The sequence below is a fragment of the Copidosoma floridanum genome, unplaced genomic scaffold, assembly GCF_036245765.1.
Source record: "Copidosoma floridanum isolate Cflo_tuat_1 unplaced genomic scaffold, Cflo_Japanese_pri ptg000001l, whole genome shotgun sequence".
NCBI classification, from domain to species: Eukaryota; Metazoa; Arthropoda; class Insecta; order Hymenoptera; family Encyrtidae; genus Copidosoma; species Copidosoma floridanum.
The window spans coordinates 7249826-7266960 of record NW_028321878.1 but is presented as its reverse complement, the minus strand read 5'-3'; positions in this window follow the sequence as shown (position 1 = coordinate 7266960).

The window sequence follows — 17135 nt, the reverse complement described above, 5'->3', positions numbered from 1 at the left end:
CTGTGCAGCGACTGCAGCGGTGAGAGGAAAAAAAAAAAAAAAGGAATCGAGCTCCGGATCGAGTGCAATCAATTTCGTCCCTATATATAATTACACCGCTCGGGCGCGTGCGCGTTAGGATAGTCTATATGGTTACGAAACGCATGTACCTATACGTGCTCCAATATAAGTATGTATACGCTGCGAATGAATGGATCATAAAGAAAAGTCTGCGGTGGATATGTATGCCTGCTGTACCTACAAGTCTGGTGAGAAAAAAAAAAGGTTACTCGAGCTGACGGGAAGTCGTGTGAGCGCAAATCGAGACGGAAATTTAGCTGGGATCGTTGGCTCGGTGACTTATTGGAATTGGCGTCAAGATTTTTTTTTCATAAAGAAATCGTTGGGTCGTTTGGGATGTTTGTATGAAGCATTTGAATGATTTTTGGTTCGTAAAATCTTCGGGTGAGATGGTGTGCAGGTTTGTTAAGCTGGTTGGAGATAATTTTGTAGCTTTTAATTTTCTCTCATCGTCATGGTTGTCTTTTCGCTCCAGCTAAGAATTTAGATGCATAGTCTTTAAAAAAGTTAAAAATTGTTTTACCATTGGCTCGATCGTGGCAATAATTGTGTACAATAATGTTTTTGGCAATGGGATTCGGCATGGATATTTTTCCAACATTTTTTCATTGTAGTTTTTTTTTTTTTTTTTTTTTTTTTTCTAAAAATGTCATGCATTATACTAATGATGAAAAGTTTATTTTTAATTTTGTGAGTGACCCATAGTAATTGACAAAAAATTCAATTAGCGAAAAGAATGTATATTATTAGGAAAAAAAAATAACAAAAAATATTAAATTAAATTATTGTGTCCAATATAAATGTTATTTTTTGTATAATTTGCTTTCGAAATATTTTTATCGCAGTAGATTAACGTTTATACAAATTTAAGTTTCACTTTTAGTGATCAAACTAAGAGTTACGCTTGGTAAATTTTTGAGCTCACCTGACAGGATGTCTAAATTGACCGCAGTTGCTCGATAAATCGATCACTTTTTACTAACATCAAAACTCATTACTTTAAGCAGATTTATTGTTTCATGATTTGCAGTGGGCCCCAAAAGTTGGCCGCATAAATCTCTCCGTTATATTATTTGCTTTGTTCTTTTTTGTCAAAAAGTCAGTAGTAGTCTATTTTTTTAATCGAGATAACTCAGAAAACCTCCCATCAAACGTTCACCATTTATACAGTTTGGGAAACAAAAAAAAAGCCAAGTACTTAAATCTCGCCAAAAATCTACATTTCGACCTTTTGCTCGCCCACCCTCTCTCTCTCTATAAAAAAAAAGAAAGTCTCTCTCTCCCTCTCCGTAACGGTAGCAGCAGCGAGCAATGGACGTGCAAATTTTCCCTCATTCGCGTATATACGCTCACAAGTCCAGCGCAAAAGATTTAAGATTCGTTTCACTTTGGCGCGCCGAATGAAACGCACGCGCTCGCGATTACGTGCACACTTGCGTACACACATACGTACGTATATACGTATATTAAGCACAGAGGGTTAATGCTCGTATTACACACGTATAAACCAAAGTGAGAGTAGCGAAACTCGAGTGGTATACATGTATAGCTGTACCCACTAATCTCACATATATGTATGCAGACAGGCATAACTATGGCACAGCAGCAGGTGCAGCTCATAACTGCTTCCCTACTCGCGATTTGTTCTCCTCCTCGGAGCGAGTTTTGTTTTCTCACTTGTTCGCGAAACGCACGTTTACCTCCGCCACGGAGTTGTAAATTCGTCGAGCGGTGACGCGTTGCGGGCCTCTCTTTAGCGAATTCAAAGCGCGTGCGGGCGCGAGCGCTCTTCTCGGCCCTTATATATATATATATATATATATATATATATATATATATATATATGTATCCTTCGTTTACCGCTGTCGCTCGATGGATTTATGGAAATCCCGGTTTCCGCTAAAAGTGCGCTGTCCGCTCGTTGCCGCGCAAACGATTTTTGTACGCGGAAACCGCATTTCCATTGTGATTTCTCGGTCGTTTGTTTTCGGGCAATCGTCGCAAAGGTTTCGCGGATACTTGTTTTTTCGAGAGGTACTTGCAAGAGAAACAGAGACAAATGGGACTGGCTCTTGGTGGATCTTGTTACGGAGGAAGTAGTGCAATCCACGTGTATTTACAATGATCATTAATCGCATTGTTTACCCTTGGGATGTTTATACAATTGACTACCAGAGTTGATTTTTTTTTTTTTTTTTTTTTCCTGTAACTATATGAAACACGTATGTTTCGCGTATTTTTAACGCAGAGGCAACGCACTTGCGCAATATACATATAGTGTTCCGGATAAGCTCGAGACTTTCTTCTGGTGTTGCAAATGCTCGTTTCCAAAGCAACCGCTCCACAGACAACATAAAATTTCTACGTCATCGTGTAATAAAATTCAATTTGCTACGCTTCATCGGGCTCACACGAACATTCATCCAATCGATTACGCCACACGACTCGTGAAACCATGTATATAATATACCGGCTACACAAATTATTAGATAATACAGATGTACGCAAACTTACAGCACAATATAATATCACGTGTACAGATACGAGTGACGTTGTCCAAAAAATATACATCTCAATCAGGTTCCGCAGGCATCTCGGAGCAATCGCGGGTCCATTACATAATCTCGGAGGCAACGACATGCCCCTCGTACATGTCACATCCCAACAGTAGCCAGAATGAAAAAAAGTCCCTCCCTTTCCTCCGTTAAGCCACGTATCATGCGCGTTATACCTATAATACATCACTCTCCCTCGATTCCCCCCGTCGATCGCAATCAATCAACGAACTCGTTCGCCCATTCTCTACAATATGTACGCGGTCCCGTGACAACAATCGTTTACAAGTTTATACGGCCATGCATACACGAATACATATGTATATATACCCCCTCGGTGCTCGATGTGCATTGTACACCTAAAACGATCACTGGTGCACCGCATGGAGTTGCAGTACGACCGTGTATACGTGTATTAAGATCTGCGACGCGTGTAATATACAATACGCGAGGAGATCGAGCTCGAGTTGCCCTAATGAATATTTATCGAGAGCCATGCGAGTACCGGTCAAGTGGCCCCCATATGTATATACTATCTTACGTTGTGGGTAATACACGCACTCGCGGTGTCTCCTGGTGTATATACATGTGTCCGGGGTAGCATACATATAGGATCTAGCGGTTCGTCGTCGCTTACGCGTGCGCCTCGTAAATCTCCCCTGCATATGGCTGTATCCTATATATAGTATAGGTACTAGTGGTTAGCGCCGTCGAGATTCCCATGTGTCGCAAGCCGCTTGTCGTCGTCGTTGTCTGTTAAAAGTTCTTGGCTGACAGCGCTCTGTTTTTGTCCCGAAATCGTAGCGATTGTTCCGTTCCGAGCTTAGATTTGTTGCTCCGGCTCGGTTTTTTTTTTTTTTTCTCGCACTGCGTGAGTGCGTTAAGTAAAGCGAGGGGTTTTTATTTTGGAATGGGAAATTCCTTTTTTCTCCCTTTCACAGCCACTTGGTGTTTCTTGCGAATGAGATATTTAGACGCCTGTTTATGTAATAAGTTTTTCAAAACAACTTTTTTAATTGTTTACCGAGCCAAATAAATCCATTTGATTCATCGACTGTGTTTTTGTTTTTGTTTCAGGTAAGGCCCACCAATGTGTTGTCTTGAAAATATCTCGATGGATACTGTAGTCGCTGCAACAGGTTTGCCTTTTGCGATACTCAATGGGTGATATTTATAACACTGATCTCGTAGGTGAAATCTCGTAGGTGTACCTTAATTTTATGTAGAATAATTACCATGAATAGCGTAAAAATTAAAACAAAAACACGAGATCAACGTGAATAAACATGAATCGCTACCGATCGGGGGAGGGGATACCATTTCGAACGAATTTCGTAATCTCACTTGCACAAAATGATTTTCCACGCACGTGTACGGCACTGAAAAAATTTTCGAAAGTTATCAAACATCGATATACTTTACGTAAGAATTACTTATCAACTGTGCCCTGCATAATAATAAAAAAAAGATAAATAAAAAAAACCAATGTCGTGGTCGGTGCATAAATCTTCTTAATACGAGTCACCCGAACAGGAGATGATTTATACCTCAAAAAGGTTGTCCGGCTCGGCGACGGAACTCTTTAAAACGTCAAACCTGCAGAGAGGGAGCCGTACAGTGAAAGTACACACCTACACATACCATCCCAAAGGAGAGCCCTTCTCTGCACGAGTGTGCGTGTGTCTTTGTACTTCAAAAGCCAATTTTTCAACCTTGTCCCCAAGCGCCGCATGCCGAAATCACGAATCTTTCGTGGATCAAAAAAAAAATCGGATACCCTTGCGTGACCCACCTCGTGTAGCTCGTAAGCTCGAAAGGAAAAAAAATCGGTTTCTCCTTTTGTCGTGAAAAACACGTAATCCCAACTGCACACAAACAGCCCAAAGAATACGGACAATTAGAGGATGTAAGTATGACCACAATCGAGAGATCGAGAGTGAAAGGTCGTGCACGCGATCGGATCCGCCTTGTAAATCACGATCTCGTTCATAAGCAGTCAGCCGGGGGGTGAGAGGAGGAGTAGGCGGTCTGGCGAGGAAAAAAAAAAAAAAAAAAAGAAATGAGATCGAGAGCGAACGCGCGGTGAAAAGCTATACACAGCAGGCGCTGCCGATTCGTTTCCTGTTTCCGCGACCTTGCCCGTCCCTCTCTTTCTTTTTCCCTCCGCGTTATAGGTACACGGGAGATCGCCAAGGCGAACCGGCCGGTGCTCGTGTGTGGTTACGTATAACATGCTTATACGGAAAAGAATGCGGCGAGGAGTTTTATTAAACGTTCGACTGTCCAAATCCCTGGCCTTGGTAGTTCTGTGTGCCGATCGCTCGGTTATCGGGCGACTGTCTTTCCATGTGGGCGTTGGCTTCGGTGTCGAGCTGTATAGGTGTCGAAACATACTGCTTTGTCGAACTGACCGGAGGAAGATGTGAATTACCGAGCGATCTCTCGGTGTGCTGGGAGCCTTTGTTTTGTTTTTCAACACGAGTTCACTTACGATGGGTACCTACTAATGATGTTGAAAGGGAACGCCGAGCGGCCGGATTTCAGTGCCGAATTGTTGGTTTGCTCTTGCCGTGAGAGAAAAAGTGTCTTGGCGAAAGCTTGTTAACGTTATCTGGGTCACAATTATTAAAAAATCATCAAACACGCGTGTGAATTAAAATGGACTTTAAATTTCGAACGAATGGGTTTTAATTACTGGAGTACTTGCGTGAATTTGAATTGATGGCGTGATTTGCGTTCTTCCAACTAATTACTTTTGTTTGCTGTGATCAAATCCCTCCATTGACATAGTTTTTAACACCGGTCCAACAATCAATATTCATTACGAATATCAATGGTTTTTTTACCGTTTCTTTTTTAAAAAGGAGATTTCCTTTGAAAAAAACGGTCTTGCCAACGAGCCGTTTCAAGCTTGGATTGTATTTATTTTAATCACTCCGTTTCGAAATCATCTCAGAGAAACTCAAGCAAACGCAAGGATCAGTAATCCCGACGTCCTTATCGAAGCGAGAAATTACCTGTAACAGGTACAGCTACGCGCCCCTGTCGAATGAAACAGCAAATGCGACAAAAAAAAAAAAAAAAGGCACCTGAATCAAGCGACATACCAGTCAAATTGCCCACCAACGCGTTGTACAGAGGCATTCCATTGGTGGGTGTGCACGAAAAACGTGCTTACGTACGAAAATCGAAAATGTTCGTTCGAGATTGCTTATAGGTGTTGCACGTACTCACGAATTCAACAGGCGTGTAGATCGGAGGTAGCTGTACATGTATACAGTGAGATCTAGATCTATGAGCATGTGTGAGATAGTAAGCCGGAAACGTGCGAAGCGTTGACATACACATTTACTTATGTGTGCATGGCGCGGGCCTCAAGTGGTATGTATGTCTCGCTACAAGCGTATTTGTATCACGTAATGGGAAAGTTTTGGCACGCTCTCGTTTTCATTCGGTATGCCGATTTTTTTTCCATCTTCCCTCTCTTTTTTCAGCCATGTAATTCGAAAAGGGGATTTGTATCGATGCCTTAATATCCAGCTCGTTTTACTTTGGACGCCGGAAGCGGAATTTTTTTTTTCCATCATTTCTGGTGCACCTTGCCGATTTGGTATTTTTGTTTTGTCATACCATGTCAAAGGTGTGAATGTATATTACATATTGCGTAAAGGTACTTTCGATCTATCGATCACGAAGGGCCGTACGAGTTGACAAATGCGCACGTTTAGGATAGACGATTAAAGTGTGGTTTACAATGGATGCCTATGTCCGAAGGCGTTCGTGCTTCTTTCCCTGATATAATTACATTCTGCGTGGTGTTGTTTGATTCACTATGAAAGTGAAACTCGAGGAACTTTCGTTATTTGCTGTTGGTAGCTTGTACCTTATCGTTTTCTTATCCTTTTGATAAAATAAAACTCTTACAGTTCATACGATATTTTACAAATGAATACAAACCGCAGAAGCTAATGAAAATACGTGCGTTGTAAAATGTTTAACGATAAACGCGACGTTTGCCAGTATGAGTCGCATATGTGCAATAATAACATTACACGTGTCCGACAGAAACGCATGCAACATCGAACTCGAGGATGGAAGCATATTATTCGAAACTAAAATCGAAATTGGCTCACCATCATCGACACGCAGCCATTGTACAAAACGCTCGTGACTTCCTCGTTCTCTTGCACAAGGAAGTGCGGGCCCATACAGTTAATGTACAGGCGGAAAGTGAGCTGCCTATCTCTCTCTTCAACAGCTGTGCTAAAACAACTGAAGCACACCGACTATGAACGTCCAGTAGTAACAGCCAGGTAATGGTAAGGCCACGGGGCGTGAATGTAACCACTGTTCTCCAGCTGATGGGAGCTCGGAAACTCGGAAGTGCATCACGTATCCACTACTACCTTTACACGTGCGGACACCTCTCCTCCTCGTCGTCACGATCCCTGGAATATCTTTCGCTCCCTCAAGATTCTTTGCGGGAAAAGCCGAGCACGCGACGATGCCCGCGAGGGGCTAACCTCCGTTGTCCGCACGTAACCCACGACTTGTCGAGCGAGGCGTGCCCCTCTGTGCTTTTTATACTCCGTCGAGTCCTGTCAGTTGTGAAGGATATTACATGTTCTACACTCCCGCTCTAATTTTTCGGGTCCTTCCACATATGCCCTCGGGTCAACTTATGCAACGCAGCAGCTATGTGTCTCTAGAATGGATACTATCGATCACATTATTGTACTCTGGTTGTCCGACGCACGCTATCTTGCCATGTGATTTGAGAAAATTAATTTGATTCCCACCGTTGTATGCATGATGTGTATACACATTTTACGGGTCCACGAGTCTTTTGTGTCATCCGTTGCGGTGGTAAGGGTTTGTAGCTACATACTGCAACTGAATGGACCTTATCGGGTAAAATGATGCGTGTGCTACGCATGTTGATTAAATATCACCAAAAAAAATGAGACTGCGAGTCGTAAGCCGTGCAGCACGCACCACCATTGCAAACAAGCCCCTGTCTTACCACACTCGACTCGTTCTACTGAACGCCGTTCGCAGCTGTCTCTCGCTCTCCTTCCGCCCAAAAATTTTACTTCTCTTCGAATAAAAACCCCCACAACTCGGTTCTCACTGTATAGACCCTAGAAATTTTCACGAGTATAGCTCCAAAGACAGGCTTCTTACGTTCGATCGCCGACCATACGTAACCTGGTCTAGCGGACATCAAAAGCGAGAGAGGTGAAGAAAAAAAAAGGCGTGTTATACACAGACGGTGTGGAAGTATGGAAAAGCGCTCGATATACACGTCAAAAAGTAGGCGAGCAAGCGAGGCGGGGCTCTCGTTCCCCGAACCGATCGGCTCTATACAGCTGCATGTCCGGCCCCCCTCTCACTTGGTACAGCTAACGGCGCGTGACGTAAACTTTTACATAAAAGTCAGAGCAGAGAGAAAGAGAGAGAGGCCCAGGGGCGTGAATATCAACATATAATATTATCACGGGACCCATGGCTTGTGTCTCACTTGCGTAATCGCGTCTACTGTAGTCACTGCAGTTGACGTTGAAAAAAAAGTGCACTCGCGGAGATGGAAAATATGAGAAAAGCAGAGAGATAGCGAGCACAAACGCCCGGGGCGATCGTGTGGTCGAGATTTGATGCGAGGCAGTGGTGTTTTTAGTCAGCTGCAGTGCATACATGTGTATATACGTATGTATACACGTGATGAAAGTGCTGGACGAGACGAGTAATGGGTGTGATATACCATTGTACCGGGCAGATCGTTGTCTTGCTTCTCTCCTCTGGTTTTTTTTTTTTTTTTTTTTTTTTTTTTCGCTGTAGTGCCACTGCGATGTTGTACCTCTGTGGGTGTGTTATCGTTGTGGCTGTGGTTATGCACCCACGGGCCTGAAAGTAAAAGAGGAAAGTATTTTTTTTTCCAACACTTGCACTTTTGCCTGCTAGCAAGGAAGAAGCGCCTTTTTTTAACAAGTCACTACTCACCGAATGATTGGCTGAGCCGATGATTGCTTTCCATTCCAGAATAAATGGGCCAATAAAGTGGAATGACGCTCGCTGCGTGTGGATTTGAAAAAAAAGAAGTGCACGAACGTACGAAAGCTGTTGGCTATTGCCGATGGAATAAAGGGGAGGGAAGAAATCGTCGCCTGAAACTTTCCTCGTTACGCGAACGAACCGCACACACTTGCATGTACAAGGAGCCGATGGTAAACAAATTCAACAAACCGTACGAAGAAAAGGCATTACTCGAGAGCCACGCTCGCGGGTCCCTTTCATCCAGGCTCGTTAGCTCGAGCGGCCGATAAAAATACCTGTCTCTCCTCGGCCCGGTGCAGCGGATCGTCAAACGGCACGCACGCTCCATCCTCCCGCGACAAATGACCCCCGACGGGGGGGAGAAAAAGGAAAGAGGCCCAGTGTCGCGGGCGTCTCAATCGATCCGTGCCGCAACTCGAGCTGGCTTTTCTCCCTCGAAAGGCCGTGTCGGGCGGATTCCGGCACGTTTTGGCCGGAGGTTTGCGTGGAAACAGGCACCGTGCGCCGAGCGTGTGAATTTCGATGGCATGGCGACAGCGGTGCCGGGAGAGTGAAAATGAGCCGGGCGGGAAAAAGAACGGGGAAAGGGATATATCACGCCGGCTGGCGCTCTGTTCCGAGATAGCAAAGTTTTTTTTTGCTTTTTCGAGTGCAGTGTATGTGTGTGTGCTTTTCGACTTTCAAATCTGGTCTATAATGGTGGGACGATGTTATCTTTTTGTCTGTACGAGTACGTTATATAGGGGCTCGCGGTGGATTGGAAAACAACAGCGGTGGAGCAGATTGACAATTAATGGTTGCGAAACGCGTTGTTTCGCGAACGTGACGACTATTGTCGAGTGCGCGGTGTGGTGTGGACGACGTTGTACTAATATAATCGTACTGTCGCTACGTTTGTCGTTCGCGTCTGATTTCCCTTTTTTCAAAGGTTGAACAACGACTGGTTTTACATTTTATACATGTGATGTCGAATAGTACGACAAAAATGTAACTAAAAACGATGCAAAGTAGAATGTGCGAGAATGAGGAGATAGTGGCTGGGTTATAAGCGTATGTGGGTCATTTAAGACATTGAGGATTGAATTATTGTACTGTATAAATAGTAATTTTTATAATAAAAAAGGAAAATAAACAAAAAAAAAAGAGAATGAGCTTATAGTGGCGTCACTAAATATTTTTTTGAGTTCATAGACACTTTACAACTGGTGGTATGTTTTATTAGTTAATTAATTATTTTTCTTTATTACTACTTATTTAAATTTTATTTTAATATTCCTTTGGGTAAGTTTTAGACTCTTAATCGTTAATAAGTACCTCTATTTCTGTGATATTTTCCTTTTGTTACTTACAAAGTGTAGTTCATAACTTCTGCTTTAACAACATTTATAAGATAGTTTTTTTTTTTTTTTTTTTTTTTTTTTTTTTTTTTTTTTTTAATGAAAGAAATAAGTACAGTATGGTCTATCAATAATTTTGTTAGTTGATAGACATTTTATTAGAAAAAATATTAAAAACAAATCATTGGTTATGATTATTTTGCTCTAATACAACCAAAGAAATATCATTTTTACGTAGACGGAAAGCAAATGAGCCCAGCATTTTTTATCAATCATTTCTTTGGGATACGGTATAGACAAATTGTCTATATTATGGTCTCTGTTTTTACGATTTTTTTACTTTACCAAGTTTTTTCACGTGCCAGTTTAAATCGAAGCGAGTCCAAAAAAAAAAAAAAAAAAAAAAAAAAAAAAAATTGCACAAACGTTTTCCTCCACACAACCATCGCTTATTTGCAAACAAAGCAAGTTCAGAGGTCAATCTCAAAAAAAGTACGGTGGAACGAATCCTTTTGCCGATCTGCAGAAGATCACCGATGGCCTCGACATTTTTCCCCTTTAATTGCCTTCCAACGCGAACCCCCAAGCCAAAGAAGATGAGGGAACTCGATACGCTTTTCCTCAGCTGCTGCGTCTCGGCAAATCGCACGCATTCCTTCAACTGGAACAAAGGCTGGGCTTATCCGTGCGTGCACAAGGCGCATGGGCGCGCTGCCGATCTCCGTTTGGAATTCGTTACACGCGTGGTGCTCGTATTTTCACGCGCAGGGATTCATCGAATCGTTCGCCGTTTTGGAATTTTTCAACGCAAAATCGCTTTTCTCGAGAGACAAAGGGGTGGGATGTCCATGAAGGTATACAAGAAGGATCTCGATTTTGCTCGTAAATTGTATATATACGGATGAACGCTAAAAAGACGGCTTCGAGTAATAAAGAAATCGTTCCGCGAGTATGATAATAACAGGGGTACGAAATTTGTTGCGTAGGATATATGTTTTGCAACAATTTTTACGATAGTTCCGATTACTCGAGACGCAAGTGCATGCGAATTTTCCGGTCGCTACCCTCGACTTCCTCCCAAAACGGAAGCGCCCGTTATAGACTACTGAGATACGATTTGGCGAACGGTATCGGTAGTTTTCATATTTTTTACTGCCCGATCGGCAATAAACCCAGCACTGTTTTCTCGTCACTCGTTACCTCTTTCTCTCTCTCCGTAATGAAAGTCTCCTCGAACAATGCACCGCGATATCGAATTCCTTTGCACGACGTAGAAACGAGAGCGAAAAAAAAAACGCTTACCTGCGTGCTTTCTCGTTGCGCAACCGCACTACAATAGCCTTCTGCAGTAGTCACGCGACTATACATGTATAGGAGGGAAGGAAAACGAGCCAAATGTCGCCCCATTATAGCCGGATCTGCCTCCGCTCGGGGGTAATTAACGAAATTACCATGGGTTGATGCATAAGTAGGTACAGCAGGAAGAAAATGCGCGCGCGTGTGCATGTCTCCCGCGATCGTATCTGCGCGCGCGTAAGTGCGCTGTTATGCGAGCGCGGACAATCGTATCGCGGGATGGGATCGTTCGTGGTGTACTTAACGCGGCCCTTTTTCTGTATCTCAATCTCTCTCTCTCTCTCTCTCTCTCTCGCGACGATGGGAAATTCACGCGTTTTGCGAGAGCCATTCGTCAGACGGGACCTTGTATGTGCGCGTGGACTCCGAGAGGGGTGAGTCGATCGGTAAGCGATTGTCGCGGAATGCGCTCTCGAGTGGGCGGCTTTTAGTTTGGAGTACGAAAGATGAATGTACATTATACTGTGTCGACGTTGCGGGTGTATTTTATTACGTGCGTGTATTTTTCGCAACGGTCGTAATCGACAGCTCCGGATAGTGTATGTGTTTGCTGCGCGTTCTGGAATGGCTTTTTCAATGGAAGCTTTATTTATTTATTTTTTTTGATTGAACACGTGCGTTTATATTTTATGTGCCGCTGGAAGGACTTTTATACGAGATCGTAAGGTTGATATCGTTTGACCGTCGGATGGGAATGTGGATCGTTTTTTAGTGCCGGGTTTGTATGGTTGAGAGTATTTTCAGGCTTTATCGGTGACTTTGTTTACTTTTTCTCGAGAAAACTCTGCCCTACAGTCACGGGTGCTGGTCGAGGGGTGTTGCATACGTTCACTCTTGTATTGCGGATCTGTAAAAATAAAAACGATTTATCGCTCTTGGCACCTAAAACAATCGAGGAGCATAAAAAAAAGTAGTAACACCGATATAGTATTGTTTATTCTTTTGTGTTTTTGATTCATACAAGTGCCTATCGCTGATCTGCGAGAGAGGAAACTCATCATCGTTGGGGTCTTGAGATCCCATCTGTGTGCAACCAAGACAAATGATTTATCGACTATGCTATGCTAAACGAATATCAATATACATTTTAATCTATTCTGTCCATGGGTGCAGGCATATCAATTGCGATTTAGTTGTGTATTTTTTTTTTTTTTTTTCACGATGGAGTTAAATATTACTTGAGTGGACATCCATACGAGTGACATTTTATTTCTCGGTGGGGTAATGGTCCTCGGACATCCCCACACCTCTCCAATCACAGATGTAAATGGATTCTCGGTCGCACCTCATGCAATACCTCGAATACCACAACGCATATTGTGCAAAGAAGTCCCCGATGGATCTATTGAGTCCCAAACGCCCAATACTTGGGTACTAAACGATGTTCGCGCCCACGTTCGCAGGCGCGATATTATGCGTGAACGGGACAATGACAAGCCTCACCGGGTACACGTGATACCGCATTACTCAGCGACGTCAATCGATCCTAAGCGGCATAAAAGCCGTCGAGCTGTCGGATCGGCACACGCGTATTTATTACCCCCTCGCCCGCGCCAGTGGACACGTTTGAGCGAAAAAAAAAAGGTCCTGGTTGACGACTAAATTACGCTACTATTGTGTTCCCTGTGGCTCGCGCCTATTGCGCACGCATACTCCCGACACTATGAGTGTATTACCCAGGCTACTTTTGATCGGCCGATCGATTAATCAGGACTTGTGGCGCTTGAGGATCGCAACAATGGCCTGTACCTACGCTTCGTAGCTCCGGTGAAGTAACAAAAAAAAAAGGGAATTTCGCAAGTAGTGGTGTGCCTTGGTTTAAAAAGAGGGTGATTTGTTGTGCGTTGGTACGGTCCAGCTTGATGTGCACTCAAACCGAGAGGTTGAGCTGTCGGTTAATGAGAGGACTGTACGCGGTAAGTCGTATCCACATTTACTTTGGGAAGCAGTCGAAAAGCAAAGGGTCACGATTGTCTGACGATTTATGTACGTGTGCCCGTGTCGATTGCTGGCACAGTAAATTTATCACCAGCGCTAAGTATTGTTTTATCTAGTAAAAATTGATTGCCGTGGATACCTCCTGAATGCGAGTCCATGAGAAAATAAACTTTATTCTTACTTTTGTAAGAAATGTAAAAAAATCGGCGCTATCCGCATATTAATTTAATATAAATTACATCACCTATAGAAGTTAAAAGTTTTTATTTTTATAATAAATTAAAATCCCATTATTCATAAAATAATTATTTCAAACTAAAAGCCCGTAGAAACCACTGTTTCGCGTTGACATGAATTTTCTTTCCCATATCCTCGAACCGCAAGAAAAAAGAAGAAAAAAAAGGTAAAATTTCATAATAATAATAATTCATTACCCATCTCCGCGTTAGATAAGGCGCGAGGAAAGGGAGAGAAGGCGATGAGTGGCCGCGATAGCGATTCTGAAAGACCTTGTTGGCGCGAAACAAAAGGAGGAGAGAAACAACGCAAGAAAGCGAGCATCGGGAGAAAACGCGAGGAAAGAAAGAGAGAGAGAGAGAGAGAGAGAGAAAAGAGATATCTATCTCCCTTGAAAGTCGGAGAGAAAAGTGCGCGGTCAGCCAGTCGCCTCTCTCGTATAATGGCAATAGAGCCTTAAACGCTGCGCGTATATGTATACCTACCTACTTACTTACGTGGTATAAGTGCAGCGCAGTGCGCTTATAGACGGGGCATTGGCCTACATTCGCACGCGAGCTGATGTGTCTATGACTACCCGACGTGTGTGCGCGCACAGCCTGTGAGAGCAGCCTTCACCTGGTGTGTATACTGTGTATGCGCCTGTTGACTTTGTGGGTATACCTATACATGTGGTGTTATATTTTTTTTTTTTCTCTTGGGCCGTATTCTATTATGGGACGAATTTTTCGCCAACTTCTATGTTGGAAAAATAATGCACTTTGGGCGAAACTATCGGGATAAAGCAATTCGATGGGAAGAACTTTATATTTTGTTGGCTCTTGCGGGCTTGCGGAGAAACTGCTGATTATTTTTTAATGAACGAAGCAGAAGAACGATAAATTAAATATAGTTATCAAAATTGATATCGTGACATTAATAATTTATTGACAATTCGATTTAAATTACCAACACTAGTCTTTGGAAATCAATGTAAAAAAAAGTTATTACAACAAAAGACTCTTACCAAAGTATAGATTATTCGATAATTTTGATCATTTGTAAACAAAATTTCCGAGTTATTGGCTGTGCTACGTATTTAAACCGTTCGGTGAAAATTATTTTTTTTTTCCCATGGTTTTAATTACATTTTGGCCAACGAGGCGTTGCGTAAAAATGGAGTTTGGTCTAAAATCACACGACGTGGAGGGCTCGCAAGTGTACCTACACGTGCATGGGAAAATTTTCCGAGATCGATCTCGAAACGTGCAACCTTCGCTCGCACACGCGAACGGAGGGTAGCAATTAAATGATCGAAACGCTCGGTTTGTGGAAAAACTTTATTGCTACGAAAAGGATTTTATTACCCGCCGTTGTTGTTACATCGGTCAAAATTGAAAAAGAAAAACGCGAATCGCGGCTTTTTACCCTTTCTTAATTGCACGTTTCACGCGGCTTGTTATAAACTTCGAGCTGACGTTGCAATATTAGTTAACCGTTGTTTTTTTTGTTTTTTTTTGTTTTTTTTTTCGTTTGCAGGTAAACCGAGAATGAATTATTGCAAATTTACACGTCAGCTGTGCAAGCTTGTGTTTCCAATCAGAGTATCGCAATTGCAATTTTTATAAAGTGCAACTCGTATACACGGATGTGCGTTGGGGATCTCGAGCAGAGTCAATAGATAACACTGTACATTCACACCTACCACGTCTTTTACGCGGACGTAAAATTTTACATTTCCCTTGATACCCATAAGTAATTCGAACAATAAACTTTGCACTGCACTTACACTTTGTACGGGCTTCTCCGTGAAACTGTCAACAAGTATTTTTCTCATGGCAGATATCGCACGCACGCGAGGCCAGTATCCATAAACCCGTGGTTGTAAATCCTTTGCGCAACTTTTGGCTGAGATTTCAGATCCGTCAGAGGTAAAGGTATGGCGAGGGTATCGTGCGACCAGACTTTGTGATTTTTCACGTGATATTCATAAAAGCCGGTCTGTCGTGCGCAATCATCAATCGGGGGAGGAAGAAAAAAAAAGCAAACTCGGTGTATCAAAGCTGATGAGCGTCAATTAGAAAAGCCTTTGATCTCTCTGCTCCGCAGGCGCGCACGTGTGTATGTGCGAACAAAGGGGATATACTTATGGGACGAGACAACTGCACCACTGTTTTCTGGCGCGTGAAGGTACTCGGAGTACAATATAAGGGGGGGAGGGAGCATGGGAAATGATCGGGCGCCTCGAGAGTTTTCTCGATTCCGGGAGATTTATATCAGGCGCGCGGATAGCTTGCCCTGTCGGGCTCTCATTGTCGGGAGTTATGATTATACAGTGGGACGGACCGGACTTTGGATTTTGTTGTTTTGCAAACGCGTTGTTGTAGGGTGAGAAAGGGCTGAAAGTAGGTTTTTTTCGTAGGATCGCGTTTCATGCTGTCTGATGTGGTGATGAGCCTGGAGATAATTTTAAAGACTGCAGAGACACTTGTGTATGGCATAAGTTTTGCGTTAATGGTAGGATGTTAGCATAAAACATGTGAAACGGCGCAGTACGTGTCAGACCATATTATGTAAACCACAGATAATGTAACAGATAGCAGAGATGTGAATATGAACTATAAGCAGTCCTATCACGGGGATGGAGATATTTATCTCTACGAGTTTGTCCAATCGGCCGCGGACCTCGAGATGATTTAACTTTGGATTAAGGGACACATCAGCGCACCTACACAATATTACATATATGCGCGAGTGACGAGATGTCGCAACTCGCGTGCTTATCATGTATCATGTGCCGTATTCGTTTTCTTGCTTCTCCTGTATACTTTAATCCTTAAGCTAACGTGTTATTTTACTCTAATTATGTGTAGAGCACATAGTTAAAGCTACATGTAGGTATCCCGACACCTGTAGCTGCTCGTACACACATATGCATCATAAATCACGCCTATACTGTTTTTTTGCGTCATCTCGTATACAGGTACAGTACAAGTAATAAGGAAAGGCCATATACCCATGCGGGGAGCTCACGAAGGAAACCCAATCCTTGCGTCCTTCTGTCCGCGAGTGCAGCGCGTTTAGAACAACTGTACCTGTACGTAAATGGATCCCCTTCGACCTCCCTCCCACTAGCGAAAGGCCCGAGTTTTTATTATTAACTCGCCGATGTACGTATAAAATGGGAGAGAGAACAAAAAAAGTTACGTGGAATAAGAATGGGTGGAGTGTTAAACGTATAGTCTCGATACGATTTCGATCTCGATTCACAATTATATGGAGACAGGCGCAAGGATATTTTGCCGCTCAGGTGTGTGTGTTATATGAAACGGGAGCGGAGATAAGCGGGCCTTGGAGCAGCAGGGAATGATAACGTGGGAAGGGGAGAAAGGAAAGGACTGTGTGGAAAATAATCCATACGCTTGTGGCTGGGCGTCGGCGCCACGCTGTGGTTTTATTAACACGCTCAGGCACACGCGTTTGGTTTGTGATCGCAAATGCTGGAGGAAGGGGGGGGGGGGTGTGTGCTATTTTTATTACCACCGATGGCTGCTTTAAAAGGTACGAGGGTAAAAGTAAAGCTATCGAAGTTGGCTTTTTTTTTGTCTTGGATTGAATG